This window comes from Macrobrachium rosenbergii, chromosome 41, assembly GCF_040412425.1.
Source record: "Macrobrachium rosenbergii isolate ZJJX-2024 chromosome 41, ASM4041242v1, whole genome shotgun sequence".
Taxonomy (NCBI): domain Eukaryota; kingdom Metazoa; phylum Arthropoda; class Malacostraca; order Decapoda; family Palaemonidae; genus Macrobrachium; species Macrobrachium rosenbergii.
The window spans coordinates 8,278,943-8,306,896 of record NC_089781.1 but is presented as its reverse complement, the minus strand read 5'-3'; the positions used below and the strand labels follow the sequence as shown (position 1 = coordinate 8,306,896).

The 27,954-nt window shown below is 37.9% G+C and overlaps 1 protein-coding gene across 43 annotated transcripts in view; it reads right to left on the bottom strand.

The window, feature by feature from the left end:
• Positions 1-27,954, bottom strand: part of hts (adducin 1-like protein hts) — a 186,229-nt gene that overhangs the window by 151,261 nt on the left and 7,014 nt on the right. For 15 of the 43 annotated variants that reach the window (XM_067083858.1, XM_067083851.1, XM_067083862.1 and 12 more), the window contains exon 1: positions 27,434-27,586. The exons of 4 other annotated variants lie outside the window; for them this stretch is intronic. The gene's annotated coding sequence lies outside the window, so the exon portion shown is untranslated. Of the gene's footprint in view, positions 1-17,709; positions 18,413-27,433; positions 27,593-27,954 lie in introns of those variants that run through there. 24 more of the 43 variants (XM_067083873.1, XM_067083864.1, XM_067083878.1 and 21 more) reach the window with 12 other exon arrangements.

Below are 27,954 nucleotides of genomic sequence, written 5' to 3'. Positions count from 1 at the left end.
ACAAATAACGATAACTTAAAACTAAGAGGGATAACAGCGCCAAAACGAGTTAGCCCTAAAACTATAATTTAGAGAGAGAGAGAGAGAGAGAGAGAGAGAGAGAGAGAGAGAGAGAAAGAGAGAGAGAGAGAGAGAGATCCAAAGGCACTAGCAAAAGAGAAAAGCACATTTTTGAACCAGAAACTCGTCTCATTAAGGTCATTCCTCCGAAACTTTCCCACACGCGCAGCTCATTAAATAGCACTTCCACAAACCCTAACTAATAACTCGTTAAGGAAAGTTCATTTCTGTCACAGCCTGTATAATCTGTCAAGACTGACATGTAAAAACAAGGTGATATATGGACGCAACGTGTCGTTTACGCTAATCCGTCAATAATATGACGTTATATTTACTCAAGATGACTGAGAAAATAAGTTTTCGAAATACCATAAATAAGACAAAACACGGTCAATCTGACGAATATACTTGAAAAAAATACAAGAAAACTCCAATACTATCCTTCTCAAAAAATTCTTATAATTAAAAAAAAAGCCACGATAGGAGTCATTGTATCATTTGCTAAGACAGAATATACTGAACGTTCCCTTATTAATCTAGAAGGTTAACAATAATACAGTGATAAAGAGATTGGTGCAACCATGGAAAAGAATTAAAATAAATTAATTTATCACCCATTTCGCCCAAAATGCAGGTAAATCTACTAGCATACATGGAAACGACAGAGAGATGATAAAACTATATTAGTACCGCCGCGTGCGTTTGACGCATCCCAGAACAGAGGTGTATATTCTCGTGACAGATGACGGACAGTAAATAATTATTTAACAAATATAATTGGGCAATGTTCATTACCACTTCCCCCGGAGATTTGCTAATTATATAATAAAGGAATCTGACCCGTTACAAAAGCAATCTTGACGGTGGACTCATATGTTTAGAGGGTTCATCTCACATCTGGACTGCTTCTCCTTTGGTCCCCTTCCTCGGTAGTACCACATCTTAAGAAGACCAGTTATGAATGGTGTCACTATACTCCCGTCTCTTGATCGTCTTGCTTTTGGAGAATTATCTTCTTTCATATAGGAGCTATTTCCGTCACTCTTCTGTGGAAATCTAACAGAAAATTCCTAATCCTGGCAAACAACTTCTTCCTACATTTACTCTGTGGAAATCGGCCAAGTTTTGTAATTCTCCTCCTGCTTCTGTTTTACCCGACTTACAACCATTCTTGGCACTACTTATGATTTCCTTTTAAATTATGATTTTTGGCCAACGCACAGTCGATACCAAAAATTCAGCTGTGTGTCACTACAATTATCGAACGAACCTTCTACATAAAACAGCATATCTAAACAGACTCTATGGAACCAAGTGTTTCCGCATTTGTATGCAACGCAAGGCTAAACAAGAGGCATCATTTATACGCCGGCATCATCTACAAAGTCTGTCATCATCGCCATCCAGAACTCAGACATGCATGCGCCACTGATTATATGGGTTAATCAGCAGAAATCCTCGCCATCAGGCCGTCAATTTTCGACAGAAACAGATAAATCAACAACAACAACAACACATTACCGAACATGACATAAAACATAAAAACATCGATTACTTTTCCTTATCTGTGAATATAATTTGAACTAGGTCTCATTCCTCACCTGTCTGATACAAAACTAGAATCCATTTTTCCTTTTGTGATGTATGTACTTTTAGTGAATTAAAAACTTTTATTTCACTAAATGTATATACTAAATAATGTTAAGATATAACAACAATGGTATCTGCAATAACACGAAACAAAGCACGGTAAACCTTGTAATACTAATGCAAGCTCCGGATTCGACCAATTTCGTAACCTAACGGCTGACACTGTGATAATCTTGACACACTTTCAAAGAGCAAAGCACCATCGTTTCATCCGTTTCAAATTCCCTCCTCTCAAACAAACCAAAAAACAAAACAAAAAAAAAAAACTAAAAATAAGTCTTCCTCTAACCTCAGCCCGAAGCGGGAGCAGCAACCGCGGTCATTTTTGCATCGAAGACCGGGTTGAGAAATCTCCCCGTTGCTGCTGCGGTCATGAGAGAAGAAAAAACGGAAAACAGAAAAGGCTTAAAAAAGGTGAATGCAGTGATAATGTTGGCTTAAAAGCCTTGAAGGGATTCTGGTGAAATACCAGCATGCAAAAGACTGGCTGCTGGAGGGGTTGGGGATCTGGGGGGAGGGGGAGGGGGAGGGGAGGTCGGGTGAATGGAGGGATTGTTTAAATGGAGAGGAGAATGAACGTCAAGGCAGAGAACTTTCATTCATATTTCCTAGCTGGATAATTCTTTAATAACTTTGGAAGTTTCAAAAGCAAGAATTATGCATTTTCATCACGTTAATGAGTGCTAATTGAAGTAATTACCTTGATTACAAGTTATTTTATACATGATTATAAACAATTCATTTAAAGTATTATTCTGTAATTCAAGTCCATCCCAGAACAAATTAGTTATTTCATCAACAGCTAAGAAATGCCCTCAACAATGCATGAGACAGAATCAAACCTCTCGACGAGCACATCCTCCTCAAAAAGCAATCAAATACAATCTATCGTAAAAGAAAATCAAATTTAAAAAATCCCATGCTACAGAAATTAAATAAAAAATAATCGAATAAAATTTACAGCACAAAGAAAACCTGATATACAAAATGCTTCCTCGTCTGAATAAATGCCACAAAACCTAGAAGTAGAAACATTAAGAAAATGTAAAGAAAAAACATATGGTTAATCCACGTCATCCTCTTTGGGTTTAAGCTATCAAGCAACCACATGACACCTACCGATGCCAAGGAAAAATGAACGCCCTTATATATAAGACTTTAATTATGCGGTGATCACACTTGTAAACAGTGATGCAAAGCCTCTCGTTCCGGGAATTCCCATTCATAAGCCAAAGGCACCTGGCCATCACGTGAGGCAAATGAATGAACATCATACATTTAGCTTGGAGTAATACGCAGAAGTTAAAAGCGGGATCTTAAATCATCCATCCAGTTAGTGACAAATTTTAACAATCGTTAATTCTAATGTTTTCTAAAGGCTTCAGGAGTAATTTACAGGAGAAACTCGTTAAATCAACTCTCCAAGTCAATTTCTTTCTTATCGCTTCGTTTAGCCACAACATTTTAACACCCGAATGACAGGTCTCTTCAAGGTTACACTGCGAGAGTCTGCAAGAAGGAAATCCTTCCCTGTTCTCTACAAGACAATAAACTGGAATTACGAGTATATGAACCCACTCAGAAACAAAAGATATAATTATTGTCTACAACTATAATCTGTATACATCCAAAGGTTCTGAAAATTTATTCAACTAAAAATAGAAGCCCCTAACAAAGTTCAAAGTAAGTACTTAGCACCAATGAAAAACAAAAGTAATACCCGGGGAGAAAAGTAGCATAAATGTTTACAAGACATAAAAATATAATGAAAAAACAATGAGGAAATTTAACTTACACAAACTGCAATGCATTTCAGAAAACATGGCACAATCAAAGATCTGAAATAATACGTCAGTGTAAAACTCACTGGATCCTGATAAGCAACGTAGAAACATCTGATGAAAACAATGTCTAGCTTGCTAGCATGTTGAGAAAACAATCATAAAAATGCGTGGTAAATTTCTGGTATAGGGAACAAAATTCACAAAAAATACAACTGAAAAAAAAATGAAATGCCATATCCTCTCCTGGGTACATATACCATTAAAGTGATATCCTTGGGTATCCATTTCACTTTCAAATACTCCAAGACGCAATTACCGCTCGAACCTCTTGACCCAATTACTGTCAAGCGAACAAGGGAGGGAAAGTCAATAGCCCACCATTCGAGGTCTAGATGGATGAGAAAACACCTTCGACAAAACTAATGATTCAAGCACTCGCTTTCCAAACTCCTTTAAGAAGGTTGATCAACGGAAATGAAATAAAAGCATATCTCACATGAATGAGGTACTAAACCAACATAACGCCATTTTCTAAAAAAACATCACCGGTTCTGGTATATTTTTGTCTCTCGTTAATTTCCTATAATTCATGTACATCACAACATTCCTTGGTCCTAAAGAATCATCAAAGGCTTGATGCCGTAAAGTCATGTTTTTCAAGTCAATTCCTTCCCTAAAACTTCTGGAATTACTACTAAATAAACGTATATAGTAAACGCCACGAACGCAAACACAATGACGCGCGACCACTCATGTATAAGGGAGGAACATCGCCTCAAGAGACAGGCAATTATCATCTTAAGTCAAGCTATGCAGGCTTTAACCACAAGGTGTTTCCCCACGCCGTTTAAAAGCTTGTCTATATACATTGTTGTCAATTAAAACGACTTCACCAGCTTTTGCCTCAAATCAAATTTATAAACCCAAAACACCATAAAAAAAACAATGCATCTTCCAGATACATAAAACGTGAAAGTGCCCTGAAACTAACATGATCAAAAGCTCAGTCCCTTCCGAAACATCATCATTCACTTCAACAGGGACTGTGTACACTTGCGATAACGGCAGAGTAACGCTAACTGGATTTTCATGTTATGGGTGGAGGGAAGCGACAGGAACCCTTAGATGTGCAATTGCAAACAGAGGTGTCAGCTATGCCACAGACTTCGGCTGATAACCGACGTTTGGAAAGACCAGGGTACAGGAGTCGAGCTTTCCGCATACGCACAAATATTCTCTACTTCTACCTCAGCGACAGCAGGCCATGGGCCAGAGAAAATGAGAGGTGGTTTTGAAATTTAGTAAAGTTAAATACACCTGAATTACTTTCACCATTAATACGGGTGACCGATCACAGCCATTATAAGTATAAGTCATGTCCAATTTGATGCACTATAAACTCAGTGAAGGAACTCAATTAGCCTTACAAAACGACGGTTGTAATTTGTGGAAAAGGTACCTAATATTTTTCAAAAGTAATTTTCCCTTTTCAAATGGATTGCTTTCCTTTGCTGGGGAAGAAAAATTGATGGGCATATGACACAGAGCCCAAGAGCTGGTAACTTCAGTTAAGAGCTCGAGGAATGATAAAATCGAGATAGCTACGAGAACATTAATTCCAGACGTACATCCTAACTGTTTAACCAATGCTACGAATGAATGGCAAAACAAGGGCTCACATACAATAAGAAAGACAAGGAGGAGAATACATTTGAATTTGGAGAGGGAGATGATGATCTGACCACACACCACACACACACACACGGGAAAGGGAGGGCTGGTTCAAAGCGGAGGAATGAAAAGCCAACATTATATACCAGAGTGAAAAGCATCATAATGGGAAGCCAACTAAAGTATAGACAGCCCTACCCCTGACGCCCCCACCCCCTCCCCTTTAACCAAAACAGCTCGGGTTAGCTTCCACTCACTAATACAGCTAAGTTCCCCTTCCTCGCTGACCGATGTCAGACAACCCGAAAACCTTCACCCAACCCAAACCCCGCAACATCCACAGTCACGTGGCCATAAACTACAAACCAGAACCGAAATCCGTCATGTTCCCAAATACGTTGATAAAAGAAAAATACAGCAGCTGTCAATCACAGTCTTAAATTTCTTGCTTATGCTGGGTAGGTTTTCAAGTACAGGGCGTATGAATAATACAGTATCTTATCTCTTCACCTTTTTTTCTTAGTCAAGTGTTGTGCAGAGCGCATGTTCTTGCATGATTTACCGGTTTACCGACTAGTTTCTTGAATATTGTCATTTGAGGTGCATGTTAAACTTATGAAGGTTTGATTTCCATACTTTATTAACAAACATCTAAAAAGTTCAATATAGGGAATATTTACGGATGCAAAGTGCTCCTTATTTTAAGTATTAGGTGACCCTTACAAACAGTTTTTATCGACTGCGAGTGGATTTTGTTAATCTTTTGAGATGGCTTCTATCCTAATTTCTTTCAGATCTAGTAAAACTACCAGTCTGAAGATGACGGCAGCAGTTTTCACGGCGAACAAAATATGATGATGATAACGATGATGCTATTAGGTAAGCAAGCCATAAAAAGGAGAGCCTGTGTGAGGAAGACCCTCTCGAACATTAATTGTGGCCAAACGCCGGCACACCACAATCTCACCAGAATACAAGGAAGACATTAATGATAACTGTGTAATCTTGGCAGCAAGAGATTCTGGCTGGCCCGCCCTCTTAGCATCGTGTTCTGCAATACAATAACTGTAATCCGTCCACAGTCACTACTTCTACCATCTTGCACAAAAACTCAGATCTCCAAGTGAAGGAAGGGCTCTCAAAAGCAGGAGAAAAACGTCCTGAAATAGAAAAAGAACCATCAAGACAGGAGGACAGTGGGATGTACAGAAAAACGGGAAGTAAATTTCAGCCTTAACCAGACACATCCATGGAACGCTCCCAAGCCAAGAAATAGACACGGAAAAATAACGGCAAATTATGCAGAATGCATTCACAAACCATCCACAATTCGTGAACAAGTTAGTATCTGCTAAATAAGAACGAACTCAGATAATCCTTCCTATACCTTCCTGCACTCATCGATCATACTTGTGGGAATTCTCTGTAAGACAAACCTCCAACTTCCTTCATTCTCCCTCTCTTTCCTTATACCTCAAGCGACTCTAACCTGTAGATATCTTCTTGCTTTCAACGCCCGAGTTATTATTTTGTATGTAACTAATCTCTAACGAAGGACCTTTACAACTTTTTCATTCGAGCTTCAAATTTTTTATTTAACGACGGGTCATATTTTTGTTATTTCAGTTATTCAACGTCAAGATATCCTTCTTTACACATATGCATGCAAGTATCTGTACGAGAGAGAGAGAGAGAGTTTTGTAACAGCTTATACATAACATGAGATTAAGAGAAGAGCAGAATACATGATGAGAACTAACCCACCATAAATCAGATACAGAAGATTAATCGTGGCGAAAGAGCAACCCGTGAATATAAGAACAATTAAGGCACAGTCTATACCGGTGTTGGGCAGTCTTGCATCGAGAACACCTTCGTAAATTTTTAATCTGAGGAGCTGCCTCTCCAAGATCGTCTGTGACTGATTTTAAGTTGATATGTCCCGTGTGAACGATTTAATGAGCTTCAAAGTGTTTGAGCACAGACTAAGTGTTATGTGGGACAAGTACAAACATGACTGAAAATGCATTTGATAGGCAATCCTTAAAAAAAAGTAAAAGAAAAAAAATAATAATTACCTTGTAAGCAATAGTAACAACACCGAGAAGATGGCCGATAACATGAGTAATATATGGCCAACATCTATACCATATCTGATAGGTCACTAAACCTAATACAGCAATCCTTCGTCTATGAACACCTATCGAATGTCATGTGAGCTTAACTCTCAGTTGCGCAGACGATTATCCAAATAAAATACACCCTTCCATTATGCTTTATATATATATATATATATATATATATATATATATATATATATATATATATATATATATATATATATATATATATATAATAGAGCCTATAAAAAGGGTTGAATATATAATATATTATAATATATATATATATATATATATATATATATATATATATATATATATATATATATATATATATAATTACATGTCGTTACTACTACTCTGCTGATATGTACATCTTCCGTTTCTGATACAATGCAAAATAGAGAAGAAATACTGAGAACGTGTCAAATCTGGATCCGATCTCTCAGACGCGACAGAATAATAAAACAATTTAATTAGCTCAAAAAGCCAGAGGGTTCTTCAATGCTTGTGACAATGAAGCTAACTGTCTCGAACCTGGAACTACCACCCCAATCAATGAACTGCCTGCAATCATATCTATACATGAGACACGCGAATACACCATTAAAATCCATTCAAATTGCAAATATATATAAAGAAAAAAATAGAAAACACACAAGCCGAACTTCTGTAGTCTAGTTATTATACCTTAGTTTTTTGTTCTCCCTAGGACTTTACAGAACTTTAACGGATGAATTTCGGCACTCCATCACGTGACCATTCCCTTACAGCAATCAGTAATATTCAGTTACAAGCCGTTCACAAGGTAACTCTTAAATCATTATCATTAAAAATTTAGCGTCAAGACGCAGATAGGAGCAATCTGGAGCAGCAGAAGCGACAGAAGCTGTTCACATCACTCATCTAGTGGCGAACCTCATAAATTTCCTTAATGCCGGAAAACATGGTCTCAGAAGCTGCCTATTTTTAGTGGAGGTGCGGCAGTAGCAGAAGGCAAGCGCACACGCACGCAACGACATACGTATACACGCACGCGTGCGCGCACGTATAGGATGGCCCCTCATACAGAAGTGCGATGTGTTCCCGATGCCAAAACGCTACATTCGTCCTCCCTTCCCCGTCCATAGCAAGCGAGGAGAGGGGGGCAAACAGGAAACGGATCTTTATCTTTGTTATTTTTTAGCCATTGTGACATAAGTACTGCTACTTTAAATTATACAAGGCAATTACGGCAGTATATAAAAACAACGATTCGCCCTATTCGCAATGATTCTCACGCAACACTCACCTAAAGTCTCTTTCTATTCAGGGACCGACTTCATTTCACGGGGCCATTCTTACACCACACTTCTCTCTCTAAAAACGAGTGCTACTCTTCAGTATTCTCTCCTCTTAATAACGGAGGGGGAATGAAGGTGCGGGGTCCACATTAAAAGGAAAAACTGTACTTCATCAGAGGTACATACAAACGTACATATATGTGTGAAGGGGAGAGGGAGGGGCCTTGACTACGAGACTTTACTATAATTCATCAAAGAACGGAGAACAATGGTTAGACAGTCAAGAGAATTTTAAACTACTATATTCCAGTGAACTCTCGATCGGCGGCGGATGATGAAATACCACGCTACACGAGCCCAAAGCTTTAAATTTTCCCTCTTCCGACGCCTAACTAAAGGACACAAAATGTAATTTGAAAAGGAAGATAACACAAACATCCTAAAGAAACGCATAGGAGGGAGTTCTGACCTTTGCAGGCCCCCTACCCCTCCCACATCCCCAATGGCCAAAATTTCCTGCCTTTAAGCTAAGCTCGTCAACTTTAACGTTAGCTAATCTCCTCCTTCCACCGTTACCTGAACCGCCACCCTTTAACATTTCCCTTTCCGCCCATCCCCTACCAACCCTCCCCTTACCCCCTCACACCCACGTCATCTACTTCCCAAGTCGAGGAAGCAACAGCTTCGTTACACAAGCATTATTCTGAGGCTCCCTCGCTTCGACCACAAAAAAAAAATCTGGCCATTAGAGACGAATAGGGTGGGGAGGGGTAGGAATGGCAACAGAAAGAAGGCCTATTGGTAGGTCCTTGTTAACTGAAGGCCACTGCTATGAAAAGCCCCATTTCAAGCCGTACCGTCAGCCATACTGACTTGCTATCCAAGACGACACAAAACCCAAATTCTGACTTGAAGCCTTCAAAAGCATTCTGACTTCAATGTACTACTTGATTCACACAAAAACCCACAATTCGGACTTCAATACGGTTAAAGGATCATTAAGGCTTAGAATTACTTTCATATCTTATGTTTTGCAGGCCACTCAAACAAATGTTCGGACTTCAATATGATTATTGGGGTACTCAAGCCCGCCCTCTTCCGGCCTTAAATGCGAGTTATCGCAGCCTGAAGCACCCGTACCTAGATTAACGGTGAGTTTATGATGCGACCTATTATGTACCTAACACAATAGGTCAGCACAACCCAAATATGCTGAAAAACAAAAACTCACTGGGTCTCTCAAAATCAAAGAGCCTACGATAATAAAATAAGATGACAGATACTAATTAATGTTCAACAGACAAAGCATCAAAGTAGTTTAATCCCTCACGATCTAACGCATCTCCTACGCCCATGATGATGCAAGAGAAAAACGCTGCAAAACAACAGGATATGCGACCCAACAAACAGCACCCACGACGCTTCAATTCCATCAGCCACAAGCAGAAGCAATGTGAAGGTGCCCAAGGAATGAAAAACACCAACCAGACAAATCCATGCTCCACACATACACCTTTCGTAAACCCTTTGCAAATGCGACGCATAGGCTACTAACCCACGGGGCTGGTGGGGGGATGAAAGGGAGGAATGGCTGTTCGTATCCCAAGAATAACGATGACCCATCTCTTTTCTCCCCAGTAACCCCCGCCTTCCTCTTTCCAAATCTCCCTTCCCTCCAGCCAGCCGCCTCCATCCATCCACTCTTCTTCAGGTCCTAACTCTTGGCTATTGCCAGCTTCGCTCCAACCTTGAAGCGAAAGCAGCCCACGCATGCGCATCACCAGTCATTCGTTATGCCTGACTGTTCATGACCATGAAAATATTCTATTTTTTCAAACTTTCACTCGACTTGTGCTGCCAAGATCACTTTTAAAACGTAGATGCGCGGTTACAAATATAAAAGTGACTTAAGAGAGCGAGTAAATAAAAACTATAGCACTAAACACAGCCATTTCAAAACACCAACGCCTCCCACAACATGACTAAACAATGTCGCCCTTTTAGATTTCTTAGAAGACCCAGTAGAGGACCTTACTGAGTCATATTCTTCACAGATTTCACTCCCCGCTGGTCAAATAACACAGCACTGCGACCTCAAGGTGGACACAGATATAGTCACGTGACACCTACACAATTCTAGCTATAAGAGTTGTTATTATAACCCGAGCGTGACTCGTTCGTTCCCACGGCCGAATATTATACCCGACCTACCACTTACTTTCATGATCATCTGCAGTAATTTCTTAAAACATTATTACCTGACCGCCAAACTTAAAAGCTACAAAAAAAAATGTTCATACCAAAATGAAAGTTCTCATGGCCAAGTTAGCAAAACGATGACATTTCCACACATTAACTCGCACATGATAAGTCACCTGTTATTTGTGCAATTTGATAGGACGATTGGAATTAGGTCAATGGAGGCGAGATTACTTCTAAAGCCAGCCAACATGGAAGATTTGTACAAAACTTAGATGCTCCTGGACCACCTCACCCAGTAGCTAGTACGACTACAAAGTATACCCTGAGTAAGAATGAGAAACTTTGCTGAATTTGTAAATGCACCGTAATGTTGATATTACGCTAAAAATAAACTAGTAACGAACAACAAAATTCAACAAAAATTTATGCACCACTAAGTATCGTATAAACAAAAATGTAGGCGGCGAGCAGTGATTCAACACTCATAAAACCTCACATTCTCAAAGCACTCGATTACGTTTAAAGTAGCCAAAAAGAAAAAAAAAATAAAAGGTTCTAAGAAATCAAGAGCCAAAATGAGCCGCAACCAGAGCCCTCAGTGGCTGCCGTTGATATTTGATCCCATGAACTGTGGCTTATGAGAAAACTTCTCAAAGCCCAACCTACTAGTTTGACCCTTTTGTCTTTGGTGTCTTACGTGGTCACATTACCCAGATCTCTCCTCGCTGCTTACATTACACTCCAAGGACGATAACACCCACGCCAATGGAAAAAATGCAAAAAAACCAAAAGAATTTCTATATCAGAGGACAGGAAGCTGCTGCACTGCTGTGTAATGGTGAGAGGAGAAAGAGGAAAAAAAAAAACTCCAACCGAGAACGTACATAGTTCGTGGAATTAAATTCAATTTAGGTTCTTTACCGAAACCAACTCCGTGGATGTTTAAAATACCATAAAACTCTTTCTGACCTTGCCAATGAATAATGGGCCTACTAGCAGAGCATCGTCCAGCTGCGTCAAGACCGTACCTCAAAAACTCTTGAACATTCACATCAGTTTAACAGTTTGAAGCTAGAAATTTGACTCAATCTGTCCAATACCTCTCAAATTCATCTTTTATTCAGGTTTGCCAGAAAATGATAGATACAAAAGTAATAGAAGCACTAGGCTGTGTATCACCATCATGTTTACGATCTCGGAACGAGTATAAGGACATCATAGGCACTTATCTAACTCAAGTACATAGAATGACATCATGGTCTAAACGCGACGCACAGAACTAGAAGGCCACCAACCACAACCCCATTCACACCACACACTATCCCTACGGAGGTCACCCTAACCCCCTATCTCAGACTTCTGTAACATGCATACTCAAGCACGGACTGCCTTTTAATGCATTAATCGACCGAGACAGCCATTGCAAGCATGTAAGCAATGTCAGTCAAAGGTGCTAAGAAAATGAAACGTTTCGACATGAAACCAGGACAAACTCTTGTATGAGAGAAGCAGCCAGACAACACGAACATTGAAAAATAAACGATGTGGGGTGTAAATAACATAGAAGTGTCAGAAAGCTATGGTACTTATATATATATATATATATATATATATATATATATATATATATATATATATATATATATATATATATATATATATATATATATATATATATATATATATATATATATATATATATATATATATATATATATATATATATATATATATAAATCATAACATACAATCATATATAATATAAATAAATATATATATATATATATATATATATATATATATATATATACCCAGTGGATAACGCCCTATATATATACCTATATACATATATATATATATATATATATATATATATATATATATATATATATATATATATATATATATATATATATATATATATGTATGTATGTATATATTACATATATTTATAACATATTATATGATATATCCGTAATTAACCTTGGTTTTAAAGATTTTCTGCTCTGGTGGATTTGGTAATGCAGTTCGTCCTACCTCGGTATCTACAAAGAAGTTCTCGATTTGGGGACAATGACCCGATTACCTAATCTACGGTAATTTGCAACTTCACAAAAGGATCTCTGCTTGACAATAACATAGTGGTAGAGTTCACAGTCAGTCTTCCCTTAGGAACAAGCGTATGACTTACAGTATGAATACCACACCATCATACTCCCAGATAAAATTCTTGTCCGACATAAAAAATGGATGGTGAATTCAGGACGGAATTAAATATACGATTTACAGAGCAGACAGGTATCATTGCCGACAATATGCCATGCTTACAACATGCTTTGTCTCTGGCTTTAATATAAATAAACATACGAAGCTTGGCAAATCAGTACCCATTAAAAAAATTACAAACATTTAATCTTTTCCTATCCCTCTCATTGCCATCTACCAGACCTAGCGAGAATAATAAGCGTGATACAGAAAGGGGGGGAGGGAAAGGTACGTGGCTTAACTGGATGGGAATTATCCCAAACCATGGACAGTCCTGTGATCGATCTGGCTGATGACGTGCCTCAATGATCCAGTTAATTGTCGACCTCTTCAAAGAAGCCGAAAAGAGAGGTTAATAGACTCCTCTCTCTTTTTTGTTGGCTAGGCTACCTATGTTTAAATACTCTGACTTACTTGTACCGTAGTATGAGAAATGGGGAAGTGATTTCTACGGGCACACTTGTACTGTATAGCTACGATGACATCAGAAACCCCTTAACAACAAATCCCTCTGCCCTCATCGTTCAGCGGACACGTGAAATAGTGGATGTGCTGCTTTGCCAAACATCACTGGTAATTTTAATGGCGAAAAACAGCATGACTAAACTTGAAGTCTGAGCATGCGTATGTCATATTACATTGTCCAAATGTGCAAACATTTGACTTCTAACTTTACGAATATAATGGAAAGCATATTTACACCTTGATGCAAATAGCGAACATCTATAACTTTTAGGTAACGTTAAACACGACCCTCCAGCAGATGAGTTTTGGGAACATGGAAAGAAATTCGATTACAAAGATTAGCGAGGAAGCGAGGGAAACATTTCTCAATGGTGTAGTGTCACAAAAGGGAAACTTAAAAACTACGACCTTCCAAGAGCAACATGAGGACAATTAGCCGCTTAAACGAAAAGAAAAACGCAACCTTCCGATCTGACAGAAAGTAAGCTGAGCAACAGCCATGTTAGTGGCAGAGGGGGGAGATTTTTTATCACTTAATCTTTACTGTAAGCAAAAAAGTAGAGCTCAAATCTCGGAACAGTGTCTCTTCAGACAAGTCACTCGAATGTAGGGACGAAAGACTAGCTACAATTAGAAAGTACTATTGAGAGTGACGAATATACAATATACAAATGTATTTTTACCCGTATATTCACATAAAAGAGCTTGTGTCTCTACATGTGTATGTCTTGAAAACTGCTACCACTATTAAAAGCAATACCCTTTAACGTCACACTCTCAACAAGAAGAGATGGGAAATACTCCAGTAGACATCTTATCTGCTTAATCTAAACATCTGTGGCCCAGTATGCAACTAGTATTGACTTCAATTAACTTGAATAAGTACACCCCCACACACAGAACACGCTTGGATTGCTTCACACACATTTTATATCCTTCACACTAAAGCATCTTTTGCCTTCTTCAACAACGAGAATTTCAGAGTACATGATATGAAATCATGTATACAATTTTTTAAAGCTATTTTTTTATTCGTTGCAACATAAGTAAAAAAAATGCGCCTAAATTTCTTCGGTGCAGTCGAGTTTTCTGTATAGCGTATAATGCCGTATGAAACTCTTAGCCACAGCCCATGAAACTTTCATCCACGACCCGGTGGTGGCCTGTGTTGTTGGCACCTGCAGCGGTGCCAGACGCACGATCATGGCTAACTTTAACCCTAAATAAAATAAAAACTACTGAGGCTAGAGGGCTGCAACTTGGTATGTTTGATGATTGGAGGGTGTATGATTAACATACCAATTTGCAGCCCTCTAGCCTCATTAGTTTTTAAGATCTGAGGGAGGACAGAAAAAAAGTGCGGACGGACAGGCAAATAGCGATCTCAGTAGTTTTCTTTTACAGAAAACTAAAAATGACTACAGATTAACATGCACAAATTACAGATTCTGTTATAACTGTGCATAGATCTCTTTAACAAAAACTTATGCAAAGTGTCTCTTCTCAACTGTTTAAACATTTTAGGCTTGTTTCGAATGGTGTTTGTTATTTCTTAACCGTATTTAGTTATGGCTCCTTCGTTTGACTTCAACGCAACTATCGCGACTTGTTGTTTTTTTTCATTGTGCGTTGAAAATGTGTTGAAATGACAGAAGAGCTGGGCCCCTACACTTTTCATTTCATTCTTGAAGATCGTGCATCTTGCATATACACTTTGTACACAGGGAAAAGCTGATCCGTAAATATGTGTACTTTCGTTCACAGAAAAAAATTACATATTTCATAACCTTACAATACACAACTACCATTCACACATGTATATGTGCAGAGAGAGAGAGAGAGAGAGAGAGAGAGAGAGAGAGAGAGAGAGAGAGAGAGAGAGAGAGAGAGAGAGAGAGAGAGAGAGAGAGAGAGAGTCGTTTGATGAGTTTCATCCTGATTGGGAGAGGATGATCATTATCTTAAACCTGATTTTTTGGGGGAATCTCATTTGGGCCCTCTGGCGGGCCCCATTTATTATTCTTTAAGTCTATAAAATTCTCGGATAACTCGCTCCTCTGAGCGAGTAACTGTTCTTGAATAGAAATGTCTAATATTAAATGTGTTATTTTTTTCCCAGTTCTTGGGCTACTTGAAAACACTTTTTCCAATGTTCTTATTTTTAAATGTCTTATTTTTTCCCAGTCCTTCGGCTCCTTGAAAACACTTTTTCCAGTGTTCTTGTTGAGTCTTAGCTCTGTTAATCAATACTTATTCGTGTATTTACGCTTTACGTTCTCAAATGCATATTTTCGAAGTTTTCAAAACAGACATTTTCTCTTCAAATCCTGCTTTAATAGCTAGCCAAAGGTGCTTAACTTGGAAGGGAGAGGCTGTCCCCTGAGGATTTCTTCATTTTTAATTTGGCTGCATGTTGTTTGAACCCTGCAGTTTTGCCAAATGATTTGGTAGTACACTGGACAGTCTCTGTTAGTCTAGGCTCGTGTTTACACAGATGCGTGCAAGTATCCATAAAGTACGAAAATATTGCCTATTTATTCTTAATAAAGTGTCCTTTTCACTACACATAATATCCGGTCTGTCATATTCCTTTTCCATCAGTCAGAACTCCGGTGTCTCATTGTATTTACTACATGCACTTTTGTACCTCCATTTTTTACCGTAATATTATCCAGATTTTCTTAGATTTCTCTTAGACCCAACATCTAGCCTTTTTTAATAGTATATATAAATTTTGTGTGTGTGTGTGAGAGAGAGAGAGAGAGAGAGAGAGAGAGAGAGAGAGAGAGAGAGAGAGAGATCTTTCCCAGACCCACAGTCCAGTGCACGATTGCCTTCAATATATACGAAGCCAAGTGAATGTGGTTTAAACTGATAAATATTGAAGACCCTGAATGGATATATATATTCGTTATAAACAGATACTTTGAAATTACAGAATAAAATCTGCTTAATACATTTCATATAATAAAAGTTGGGCATAACCTAAAGTTTTCAATTTAACATTGTAACCGAGTAATCTACAGCAGTATTCGTGAACCTACAAAATATATTAATTTCTCATCCATTGTCGACGGCAGATATCTTCATAAAAACTATAAATAAAATATAAGAACTGAAAGAAGCGATTCATCTATTGAGGTTTTCAAACGCTCTTAACAAAGATAACTAAATTAATCATTGCCAATAATAATAATGTTTCACGGTACCTCTTATTTACTGATACTCAAAGAGTCCACAAGTGAAGAAAGGATATTCAGACTTCTCAAAGTACAGCCGAGAGAGAGAGAGAGAGAGAGAGAGAGAGAGAGAGAGAGAGAGAGAGAGAGAGAGAGAGAAAGGGGGTGTGGCATTAAACTATTCTCGGTGCAGCGAACGGAGTCCATGTCCCAGAGCATCGGTTGCAAAAGTCGTGGTTACCGAAGCAACCCACAAGGAGCTTAGGGAAAATGACAAAACAGGCCGTAAGCTTATTTTCATTTAATGTAACAACACATTTATTTCTCAACTGCAATGAAACAGACAATTTATATACAAAAATTGCTCATTACATTTACTAGCGTTGTGGAAGTGAGAGTAAAAGGTAAAAACTACTTGAACTTGTATAAAACAAGCATATTTGGTGATATTAACTTACACACTATCATAATGCTTTCACATGCAACAACGAGGCATGCACTTGCTGCAAACAAAATTGACAATTTTAACTTAAAAACGCCACACATCTTATTTTATTCCATGTCCGAGTAATCCTAAAATATGTTACACTCTAGATTTCATTATAAAGGTAGATTACTAAAATACTGCATCTTACATAAATTACATAGTATATAAATGACCAGCCATGAATCATAATTTTCAAAATTAAGAACAGATTTATATATTAAAAAAGATATCCTGGATACATGGATACCTAATCTCTAATACAAAACTTATAAAGCCTTATTGCAAAAAATCAAGAACTGATACAAATATTAATACACAACAGAGATCCAGGATGGGTGGATCTGTCTCAAACATTTCATATATGGAAAGATGAAAAAACATACGTAAGGGCAAAACTTTGAGATTCTCATGCATCAATAATAAGACTGAACCGACTAGCGTCAGTTAGTTACAGAAGAAGCCGGTGGTAACGAACTTAAAAGGTCATTTCATTCAACTTGAATAAAAATAATCTCAATTTCAATGACCAATAAGGCGTCTTACCTTAGTTCACCGTAACGGACAACAGAGGATAACCTAACAGGTTTGAATCCGGCACTAGTTGGTGTATAGACGACAGTAATAGTAGTAGTAGTAGGGAGGTGGGCGTGGAGGGGAGGGTTGGTTGGTGCGGCGGTAACTGCGGGCGAGAGAAGGGCTCCTCACCCACCCACACACTCCACACAAACACCAAAATCCTAAAACACAAACTAATACACACACAAACGGCACGGGACTCCTGCACCCTCACACCACACTTTCGAGACTATAGGCACACGTTAAGTATCCTCATATATTGTGTTTGTAAGAGTGGCAGTGGAAGGACGGCGCTGCAAGCAGCACCACGATTGACGAATCGCGTTACACCTTCCACCACGGCTGACTCAACACTGCCCGCCCCGCGCTACTACCACCGGTCCGCCGGTCCCAAAACACCACCACCGCCTCCCTCATTCCTTGCCGCCGCCGCCGCCAACAACGAAGACGTCGCTCGCAATAAAATTAAAAAGAAATATTCGTCTTTTTAAATAAATGCAGATTTAACCAATGATAAATTACCCGCCAGGTAATGAGTTTTATAACTCATCCAGAGTAAGGACTGCCTCCAAGAAAGAATTATAAGGAAACAACTATAATCGAAACAGCAGAGTTCGACGGCCTCTGGCAATAAGCACGATGCTTGCCAAGCAAAGCGTCTGAACTGCCCCGCCCTACACGCCATGACCTATACATGACAAACCACCCGTAAGACGGACAAACATTCGACAAACTATCCTGTCAACCGTAAAAAAAAGACAATACAGTGAAAGGCTAACATTTTATTTCTATGAAACCTTCCCTTCTCAACCTTTAAAGAGGGCTGCAACATCTTCCATACGTCTGGCACTGCAGACGACTGGCTATGAAAATCCAGACTGCTGCAATGTGGTCAAGTGCTCGAAGTCCGGCCAAAATCAATTTCGAAAAAACTGACGGAAAATACCTCGTCAAAAACACTCGTAGTTTAGATTATGGATTTCAACTCTGCATCAACTCGCAAACTCACTGGGGAAAATTTTAAATAACTTCCTTCTGCACTCACTTTCACTGTATTTATCCTAAGCGAACTTGAAGGGCTTAGTAAACACAGCTGCAAAAACAGCTATCCTCAGGTGAAAATGCAATGAATCTAGTTCCTGGGGTGTCAAAAAGCAGAGGGATGATTTTCATTAGGGAAAAGAGAAGGATGCTATTACTGTTCAAACGGACTGAAGAGTTCACATTCCCCACAGAGATAATTCATACAGCCAATTACAGGTAAGAGTTACAAAATCTAAGAAGAAATGACAGTCAAAAATATATTAAAAATAGCTCCACTATCTAAATATAAAAAGCTAACGCAAAGGTTTTGTTTGGAATTGGAACTGGAATATAATATTTAGGCCAAACGCCAAGCGCTGGGACCTATGAGGTCATTCAGAGCTGAAAATAATGTTGAAATAATTGTTAGGAGACGTGGAATGTAAGATGGAAGAAAGAGAATATGAACGGGGGTATAGTAAAAGGAATGAAAGAGGTGTCAGCTAGGGGTCAAAGGGACGCTGCAAAGAACCTTAAGTAATGCCTTCTGTGAACTGCGTGAGGTATACTAACGGCACTAACCCCCTCCTGGCAAGGCTTTGTCTGACTCTCCAAGAATTGCAGTCAAAAAATCTTGAAAATAATCTGGCCTTGCATGAGCACTTTTTCCGGCATCTTTCAACATCTTGCAGTCAAACTTTCCGACAAGAGTCCCTGGCGTTCCAGGATACTTTAGAGACCGGTTGCAGTATCCTGGTTGATCTAATAACGAGCAACTTTAAATTAAATACCAGCCCCAAATGATATAACAGATTTTTTATCAGCAAGATCTTTAAATTTGATCCCGCATGAATTTTCTTCTTGGGGTACAGGATAATTATGAATTAACTAAAAAAAAATCCAGACCATTTATGCGGTGAGATATGCTAGTGATTGTTTCCTGTACATAAGCAATTAACTGACTATTTTAAGGCAAAACTTACGGGTACAACGCAACACTTAATATATTATCAACCTTTCCTTCTTATATTCACCGTCGAAATCTTTAGCTTTGCCAAAACGATGATTTGCAACTAACAGATGCTCCCAACAGACGCCTACATCCGGCGAATCCATGTGTGTCATCGAAAATCCCAAACTTCACGTTCCCCACTTCACAGAAAACGCCCCTTTGAAGGAATAGCTCGGCAGAACGAAAAGAGCCCCCCAGCACCCTTTCAAGCAAAACATAAATACTGTAAATAGGCACTGTTAATATATATATATATATATATATATATATATATATATATATATATATATATATATATATATATATATATATATATATATATATATTCATGAAGATATGAAGATACAAATGTCAAATATCAATTCACGCTACTTCAGGAATATCCCAGACGGGGAATTATCACCGAAGGGAATTTTTTTAAGTGATAAATGGATCGGTAAGCCAATGGTGTGACCGTCGAATGGAGTCGCTGGAAGGTACCGTGTCGAAGGATCGAGACCCGGCGGTACCGATCCATTTATCACTTAAAAAATTCCCCTTCGGTGATAATTCCCCATCGGGGATATTCCCGAAGTAGCGTGAATTGGATATTAAGCAACATTTATAGCTTCATGAATGTATATAAATCACGGTGATAAAAATTTCAATATATATATATATATATATATATATATATATATATATATATATATATATATATATATATATATGTATAATTATTATCACTTTTGTACGTGATTCATTTATCACACATTACCACAGGTGAAAAATAAGAAATGGGGTGTAGGTCTGACCAGTTTCGACTTTATTTCCTTCCTCAATGGCTTGGAAATAAGTCGAAACTGGTCAGGACCTACAGCCCGTTTCTTATTTTTCACCTGTGGTAATGTGTGATATATATATATGTATATGTATATATATAATGATCACCTTTGTATTGGAAGCATTTGTTGTCAGAAATGCTACGGTGCATAACAGCATTAATCGGTGAACTCTCTAATAATTAATAAGATTAATTAAAAGTAACTGCGTCGATTATTTTGCAGGGGAAGTTGAAAAAATGAACAGATATGACATCGTAGAACTAACTTCTTTACCTCCAAAAAACATGTGAACCACGATAAAAATTAGTCAAACTGTAATATTTTTAGACAACGTTTTACCCCTATTTCTTGCTATAACTTGCAACCAAAGAAAGTCCATGTTGCAACCACAGAAAGTCCATGTCATTTGTTTCAAACTGTATTGATTAAATTCTTAAAGTTGCAGTTTGAAATCCTGACCTGCTAAAATTTTTGAGAATAATAAGAACTGCTGCCTCTTTTTTTTTTTTTTGTATGCATGACAAAAGTGTGGGAGATTTGTCATGTTAGTACGATAGTCCAATCCAATTCTTCGAAGAGAACAGTACTTCTAATTTCAAAATAATAATAAAATAATAATAATAATAATAATAATAATAATAATAATAATAATAATAATAATAATAATAATAATAATAATAATAATAACAATTACTCTTCCACTGCAAACGAGTAACCACAGACACTTCCGGTGGCGGCAATCAGCGATGCTCTTCGTGGTGCGGACACATCTTGGAGGAGTAAAAGGAGCAAAACGCAATAGTCACGAATTAAGGTTAATCATGGGCAACTTGGGCACTTCCCGGTTACTGCCGCTGAAGTTTCAAGTTCTTAGATATCCCTCAAACTCTCTGGTGTTGTCCACAAGACCAAAAAGTCGGGTATGCGATCTCTTACTCTTAAATCTCTCTCCTTTCTGTAATAATTAAATATAAATTTACTATCCGCTCCCAATGTATGCCGTGGCTGTCAGAATTACATTGGCACTTTCTGAATATCTAGCAAGGTTCTAAAATGTTTCATTCTCTTACTTATTCTTTTCATTATTTTGCTGAGTAGACCAATCGATCTCGTCTCACTAAATCTCCCCGTACCGAGAAATACAAACTTTATGAGCCTCGTCGGATTGCTTAATGCTATTAATGCTCGCCTTAGACTCATCTATGACTGAGTTACAAAATAAAAATACACATTATGTCGCGGCAAACTGTTCCCAATCTAAGAAAGCAACACAAATCAAGCGTTTCTTCTGAATCCTCAAAGCTGCAAAAGCCAACATTAGCCTAAATAATTCGGCCAAAAAATACTTTGCATTTGAAATTAAAGAAACGGCAAAGGCTGCTTCGAAAATATAATGTCATTCACACCCTTCAATTCATCCTCATGCATGCAGCTTCTACACTAAACCCTGACCTTTTGAGGAAAACTATTTTAACTGAAAGACGCCTTTCCCATTTCTGCTATTCACTTGGAAAAATAATCAAAAGCCAAGCCATACTTCTTATCTATCGACTGAATTCTTCAGGTCATTGATATCGTACGTGAAACCCCATCTCTGTCACACTACTTTGAAGGCAATATATCAAGAAGGGCAGGTGCGCGCGCGCTCTCTCTCTCTCTCTCTCTCTCTCTCTCTCTCTCTCTCTCTCTCTCTCTCTCTCTCTCAGTTGGGGAGGAAGAACATCTCTTTAATATTCAAGCCAACAGTTCTGAGAAAATTATACTGCTGGACAGTAAACGTCTGAAGTCTAAAAACAGACTGGATACAAAATCCAAATCCCATGAGTATGGCCTCCATCACAACTTTGAAAACTGTAAACCAGTTGCTAAAGCCATCTGATGCACTACCAAACAAGAACTTATGTCGTTAGCCAGACTGTCATTATGACAGGCAGAGTACTGTAACATCTAACTGTGTTCCTACAATGACAATGTCAGTGTAACCGAGGCAGTACATTTCTTCTAATTAACAGTTTTTCTTCTTTACATCCAAGTTAATCAATTCCAGCGGCGTCCCCCGCCCCCCGGGGAATAAACCTCTGTTTTGAACAGCATTTTCTAATATTTATCAAAGCTGTAAGTCTTGTCTATGTATGCTGTAAGACTGAACTATTCCTCTGATCCACAGAAACTGCCATGTGATCATCACTCTCCTACCGGCTCACTACAGCCGGCCGTTGTGTCCCAGCTATCCGTTTATTTGAACAAATTAACATTCTACCAATCATTATTCTAGTCATTTCTCTGGCTGCTGTTTACCTCCCATGAATGTCTCTCCCAGGCATCATTCCTTACACTAACCTTTAATTCTGGTCATAAGTTTAAAACTCAATATTATTTGTCACTCAAAATTCGGCGTCAATTTTTTTACTTTCAACTGATTACAAAATACAAGGAATAACAGTAACCTACATGATTATACAAAACACAAAAGTCAAATTGGTCTTGCCATCACTGCAAACATGGAAACCTCTGTTTGAAATTCCAAAAGTAAGCCTTTCACATATAAAATGAAGTTGACTTTAGCTTCTATAATTTGCTATGGTTATATAATCTGCGATGCACAAGACATAGGCCTATTAAAGCTACAAAAAATGTGAGCATTTGTACGAGGAGCTTGGAACTATGTTAATGGGCAATTCAACGTGTCAAAACTTGGCTCAACATTCCTCCTTTCTACGGTCTTCACGTTGGCAGGCTGGAAGGGAAAGACACTCCAGAAGATGTTACCCTTCTTACAAAGCATCAATTTTTGAGTTGAGGAAACTAACCCCTTATTGCAACAAATGATCACGAACATAAGTGCAGCCGGAGTCGAGGTTTAAAAGTGGTCACTCATGTAATCACTAACCAGGCACAATACTGCAGTTAAGGTGATACTATCTGATATTTATTATTAATGTACAAACTGGACCCAACATGATTTAATTTTATGGACCACAAGACCAGAAGTGACTTGAATGCATTATTGCTGCCAAATATGGAAATAAATTACTAGTAAATAATTGTGTTGCCATTTCAGAGCACGTGCTTCTCGTAATGTAATTTTCAAGTGTTGACACTGGATGACATCACCACCCAGTTATATGCCCTTAAGGTTAAACCAATTACTGTAAGTCCTAAAGCTCCCGAAACTGATGAGAATTTTCTCCATAACCTTCACCATCCATGCAAATAACCATGAAAATATTCTCCATAACCTTCACCTTCCATACAAATAACCATGTAAATTTTCTCCATAACCTTCACCTTCCATGCAAATAACCATGAAATTTTTCTCCATAACCTTCACCATCCACACAAATAACCATGAAAATTTTCTCCATAATCTTCACCATCCACACAAATAACCATGAAAATTTTCTCCATAACCTTCACCATCCATGCAAACAGCCACAAAAATTTTCTCCATAACCTTCACCACCCATGCAAACAGCCACAAAAATTTTCTCCATAACCTTCACCATCCATGCAAACAGCCAAAGTTTTTGTTAACTAAAATGAAAAAACCCAAAGTGTACTGCCATACAATTGCAACTAACCTCACGAGCAAGATTATATAATAAAAGCAGGAAAAAATTTATCAAAGTATGGAGGACATCAGCAGAGTGATATTATCCTTCCTTGGATATGGAACCTGTTATGAAACGCTCAGTAAAGGTTTCACAGTATATAGGTAATAAGGTGATAGTTTAACAAGAGCACTGACTTTCTTAACAGTTTACTAATATAGCTCTTCATTACTGACTGAAATCAACTACTGTGCCACCTACAATGATATATCCTTTTCCTCAAAATTTTTCTACTCACTGACCCACACATCACCCGTACATTATTTGTTAATTATCTAAACATCTCATTTCTCACAAACTTTCCAAAACTTACTAATATTCTTTGAAATCTAATGTTGTTAAGCTTCATTTATTATCCAGGCTGTCAACCTTCATGATAATATCTATGCTGCTAATTCTCTTCTTTCACCCACACATAGTTGATTACCACTGATAATAAGGATACTGTTTCCCCCCTCCGGACTGGAATCAATACGCTGCTGACCCTTACTGATAATCAAGAGACACTGTAGACCCTTCAAGTCTCAGTTATCAACTTTAATCAATCGTCATCATTGAACCATAGGAAGTTTTCCTATAACAAAGGGTTTCAGGATATATTACTCAATGTTTGTATCCTCAAAAGTCCCCTACATATGCTTTGACATCACACTAACCAAATTCACAAGACCCTAAACTATGACCTCAGCCTCTAACACTGTGCTGATTGTGAAGTCACTACATGATGTCCACAATATACATTAATAAAAGTATGATCTTCAAAGTAAAACTCTGTAAAAAACAAAAGAAACTAAAAAAATTTAAATTATATCGACAAAACATAATCTATAATCTACACAATTAAATACTGAGCAAGGAAGAGAAACTGAAGAAACTGTCTTGACCACAGTACAGAAAGATACACTTAAAGACAACAGTACAGATCTGACACATGTACTGACGTAAGGATAATGAAGAATTGAACAACCTAAAGAAGGATGACTCTTGATTGGGAAGCATGGCATGAAGAAGTTCAACACAACAAAGATCTGACACATGTACTGATGTAAGGATAATGAAGCCTGAACAGCCTAAAGAAGGATGACTATTGATTGGGAAGCTGGGCATGAAGAAGTTCAACATGACAAACATGACTGACAAATGCGTATACTAATTCCCTAACTGACTAATCTGAGTTCAAGATTTTCACAATTCTCTTTTGGTTTTCACTACAGCCATGGCTTTGTCTTTATGTGATAGATGTTCTCTGGAGCTTCATTAGTAACTTACTTCTAAATAGTGAATTAAAAAAAAAAAAAAAAAAAAAAAAAAAAAAAAAAAAAAAAAACTGTACTTTGATGTACAGTATGCAGGCCCTGAAAATATTTAGGCTAGATTTAGTGGGAGCAAATTATTTTAAATACGAAACAGCCAAGTCTTTGTACGATGGTGACTTTTACGACTTCCGATATTAGGTTATATTTGGATGTGGGTAGGTTCTGAAACTGAAGCTTTACGAGTTTACATGTAAAATATGTTCTGATGTTTCTGGGGGTTATTTTTACAAATTTAACATGAATTTCTGCCAGAAACTGTCGATCCATTCTACACCCAAGTTTAACAAAAAAAAGTGGGGCATAACAACAAGTTCCAAGGAAGGCACAGAGAGGGCCACAAAACACCAAGGTATGCAAGTCAGGTTGGGTGGTGAAGTCCTAGGTGAAGGGGAAAGGGAGCGGGGAGGCAAGGCCCCATTCAGGAAAACTCCATTACTCCTGGTTACATTAGATCAAGGTAAAAGAAGGTTAGGATGCATTTCTGTACGGTATTTCACCAAATGATTTACAGACACCTGGATCAAGTCCAGGAACCCACAGTCAGTCAGGCTCCAGAATCCTTGTTTAAGTTAGAATGTAGCCCTATATTTCACCATTTCTTTAATTGTCCCACCCAAAACACCCCATTATTCTTAAGCTTTGTGGGGTGATGTAATAGGTTAACCACCAATATTTAAAGAAATATTACACAGACCCAAATAAATTTGAAATTTGTACTGAACTACTGGTTTAAAAGAAAGGAAAAAATGGAAGAGTGGAGAAATTATAACTGGAAAATGATTTAACTGGCAATGAAGATGAAAATTAAAAATTAGCCTTAAAAATAACCTTGAGCCTAAAATACCTCAAGATAAACCAATACAGAGCTACAAAAAATATACATAAAAATAAATTAGAAATAAATGCAAAATTACTAACCTAATAGCTAATTAGGCCTAGCCTATCACATCTTGAATACAGCATAGCTGGATAAGAAGGATTGAAAAAGCCATACTATGTGGTCTATAATTACCTTAATTAACTTCACCTAGTCTAGTAAAGCAGGAAAGATAACTGACATAGGTCTAGCCTAGGCAGTAAGACCAAGCCAATGTAGGATATAGGGTACTGGAAAAAGTTCAAACACCTCCTTGGCTACCCAGCTAAAACCACTAGGCCTATCATAATAAAAACTACCCTTCCCTCTTAGTTTTCCTTCTCAATGGAAAACCTTTGCATTGAGAAATCCACGGTAGCCAATGATAGCTTAAATTCTAGGCTAAGCTATACTAGCCTAAAGGTGGGTGTGTCCAGATGAAGTTATTTGCCCCAGTAACAAAACATCATGGTAAATATTACAAAATAAAGAGGGTCGTTGAAGGATTTTTTCACAAATGAGGCGCCCGAATTGCACCGTAATGCTTTAACCTAACCAAGGAATGTAGTCCAAGCCTGACCCTTGTACCTTGCATCGCCTAGCCGACGACTGAATTTATAATCAAGACCTATCTCATCGCTAGTAATCCTAACCTACTTTTGGTTTTGTATCTGGATTCTCGTGTACCACATTATGTCATTCTGAAACACGTCTATGCCACGTAGGTCCATAAGTCCATGATAGTAAATGTAGCATTGAATACCAAGCCAAAAGTCTGAGCTACGAGCAGCGAGCTTCACACAGAATACAAACGAAATGAAACGAGATAAATAAGAATCCTTGGTTTCATTAGAAACAAACTGCATTGCAGGGTGCATATAACAACACGGAATGATTGAAATGAGCTTAAAACATGAGTTTTAGTCCTATCAAATTTTGACACACCCAGGGCCCAGCCCACCAGACGACCCGACCAGCCCCACCTTCTTTCAAACCGGCTGAGTATCTCTTTGATTCTTTATTAAATATCGAACGAAATTCTCACTTACCTTTTATTAGCTGCACCTGGGCTTAAGCTGCCACAGAACCTGCAACGGTTCCCTTTCAGGTAATAATTAAACGGTTATTATATAAGACTTTCTGTGAACATTTGCTTTAGCTTGTCCAAAGATGAAGAATCTCAATTGGTGTGAAATGCAAGTAAGGATAAAATTGTTTATGTTCAAATTCCCTCGGAACAATGCAGTCATTTCCCATAGAATTAGTCAGTCCTTCACAGAGTCTCTTTTACGTCAGTTTTTATATTGGGTATATTATAAAATTTAAATAACAATGTAGTGATGAAAATTAGTGGCAGACATTTTAAATACTGCAGGAATTGACAGATTTTCTTTTCTGTTGACTACGGTAATGTATTGACGTAATTTTTTATATACTTATATTCGTAAGACTATTTTAAGCGAGCATATTCCTGTATCATCCAGGTGCGGAATTTTACACGGAAAAATAAGGTATTTTGTACGATGACTCGTGTCATACTTCTCAGAAGTTATGCAGTTGATGTTGTTAC